The following is a 3156-nucleotide window of genomic DNA, read 5'->3' as shown; positions in this document are numbered from 1 at the left end:
CATGTTCGACATCAATGTAGACAAAATTTGACGGCGTCTGGTCATGTTCAACATCAATGTAGACAAAATTTGACGTTGTCTGGCCATGTTCGACATCAATGTAGACAAAATTTGACGGCGTCTGGTCATGTTCGACATCAATGTAGACAAAATTTGACGGCGTCTGGTCATCTTTCACGTCAATGTAGACAAAATTTGACGGCGTCTGGCCATGTTCAACATCAATGTAGACACACATTGGTCAATGTAGACAAAATTTGACGGCGTCTGGTCATGTTCAACATCAGTGTAGACAAAATTTGACGGTGTCTGGCCATGTTCGACATCAATGGAGACAAAATTTGACGGCGTCTGGCCATGTTCAATATCAATGTAGACAAAATTTGACGGCGTCTGGTCATGTTCAACATCAGTGTAGACAAAATTTGACGGTGTCTGGCCATGTTCGACATCAATGGAGACAAAATTTGACGGCGTCTGGCCATGTTCAACATCAATGTAGACACACATTGGATTGCGTTCGGTCATCTTATACATAAGTTTAGACAAACATTTGATGACGTCTGGTCATATGTTCAACATCAATGTAGACAAAATTTGACGGTGTCTGGGCATGTTCGACATCAATGTAGACAAAATTTGACGGTGTCTGGCCATGTTCGACATCAATGGAGACAAAATTTGACGGCGTCTGGCCATGTTCAATATCAATGTAGACAAAATTTGACGGCGTCTGGTCATGTTCGACCTCAATGTAGGCAAAATTTGACGGCGTCTGGTCATGTTCAACATCAGTGTAGACAAAATTTGACGGTGTCTGGCCATGTTCGACATCAATGGAGACAAAATTTGACGGCGTCTGGCCATGTTCAATATCAATGTAGACAAAATTTGACGGCGTCTGGGAATGTTCAACATCAATGTAGACAAAATTTGACGGGGTCTGGTCATGTTCAACATCAATGTAGACAAGATTTGACGGCGTCTGGTCATGTTCAACATCAGTGTAGACAAAATTTGACGGTGTCTGGCCATGTTCGACATCAATGGAGACAAAATTTGACGGCGTCTGGCCATGTTCAACATCAATGTAGACACACATTGGATTGCGTTCGGTCATCTTATACATAAGTTTAGACAAACATTTGATGACGTCTGGTCATATTGACATATATGAAGACAGATATTTGATGGTTTTGCACATCGTATAAAAGTCCATGTCAAGTTAACATATATGGTACGTTTGTCAAACCCCTAGTACACTTGTGGATGTCAAAAACGATATACCGTTTGAAAATAAAACATCGTATACAAGTTCCTGTCAAGCTAAATATACTGATTTATATATGATTAGCACTGGCATGGATAACATGTTTGACCACGGACTTAGATAATTCCGTGGTTTGACATTTTTTGAACTGATGTATGAAACAAAATTACTGTTGAATGAAGTATGAGTATTTGAAAACAAAAAAAATAAATAAAAACAAACATATATTGTAATAAAAAATAACTGTAACTGAACAAATAAAGAAAAAACCCGTCAAGTCTTTTTAGCTTAGAACCTTTGTCCTAAAATAATCTGGACCAAGGTTTTTGAAGATTTTCCTCTATTTCATATGGGATTTCCTACTTATATCAACCATCCCTTGAACTATGATTTTCTATGGCTTCCCCTTGCCAGCAGTTTGCATATCTATATATGCCTGAGGGTGTTGTCCAAACGAAGAGTCCACTACTTATACCCTTAACGAAAGGGGATTACTCCTTCACCCTGTCTGTCGGGAGAGGACTATACCATATATTGGAATTAAGTATATAGGTAGTGTTATTTCAAAGGTCGAGTCTATTTCACGCTGGATGTACCTGTATTGTCACCTGTGGTTTCATTGGTATACATGGTCACCAGGAGTGATTTATTATACCAATTAAAGAATATAAATTTCAAAACTTTCAAAGGCAATGAAGCCCCCCACCTTATAAGCATCAATTTATCATGTGACTATTAACCAATGTTAGCATAAAAGCTTGGCGTGTACATCATTTTCATTAGAATTGTTTTTGATATGCATAACTTAGTATTTCATAATTCATATTTAAGACAAAATAAATCAATATTAAATTGCCAAAATACTCGCCTAAACTACATGTAAATGTCAAGTTCAAACTCTAGTTCTTTATTTCCTAAGTCTTTCGACTCGTCGGTTGCAAAGTTACAAAGTGCATTATTTACANCCCCCCCCTAAACTTTGAAAAGTGTCCATTTTAAGGCCCTGACACAAACATCAACATTTAAACCAAAAATCCACATTTTTACCATTTTTTTTTAATTTTTTTTTTACTTTTACAGCCATAAAATATAAATACTCTACGTTATAAAATATAACATGGAAACTTAGAAAACTATTCTACGCCTCTCGATCTGTTTGTCAATGGAAATAATGTCCGATAAATACGTGCTTTTCTACGTATACACTCGGCAGTGCACGAAACAGTTCAGTATTACAGCTTAAAAGAAAAAAACCAATCTTCGCCTCGCTCCGCTTGGCAGGGAAAGAAGTTCTAGATTTTTGTATACAGAAATTAGTATACATGAAGAACCGCTATTACAAATCTCATATATTAGTACCAGATAAGTCGTAAAATCTGTCTTTTGTTTGAAGTTGAAAATGTTGGTTAGGATGAAAACAACATGTTATAGGGAAGTGTTCGCCCATTCATTGACCTAGTCCTTCAGTAAATCAGATTATTAGGCTAATCGGTGGTCAGAACATACGATCACTAATCCACTTTTCACGTCTTACTGTATCGAGCATTCCTGGTCTTACTGTTATGTATCGATTGCTACTGTTAATATTGTTGATTGAACTAGTAACACTGCAATAAACACGTATTTCATAACGAAAAGTAATAACTGTAGAAAAGGGAAAGAAACTGAAAAAATGGGGTCCAAATGGTTTCTGTGTGTGTGGTAGATCAACAGAGGAGGGTTGAGATATATAATTTGGCCATGATTCTGTTTAGGTTTTTTGTTTTTTTATTTATGCAACAATCATTTTAAATACACTTATTTGATAAAAATTAGCTTGGTGTAATAATTGAAAATTGAATTCGCTCGGAAATAGTTCTCCTGATCACAGGATCATGCCGTTGATA

Source organism: Mizuhopecten yessoensis, unplaced genomic scaffold (genome assembly GCF_002113885.1).
Source record: "Mizuhopecten yessoensis strain PY_sf001 unplaced genomic scaffold, ASM211388v2 scaffold10639, whole genome shotgun sequence".
Classification (NCBI taxonomy): domain Eukaryota; kingdom Metazoa; phylum Mollusca; class Bivalvia; order Pectinida; family Pectinidae; genus Mizuhopecten; species Mizuhopecten yessoensis.
Note: the sequence above shows the minus strand (reverse complement) of the source record.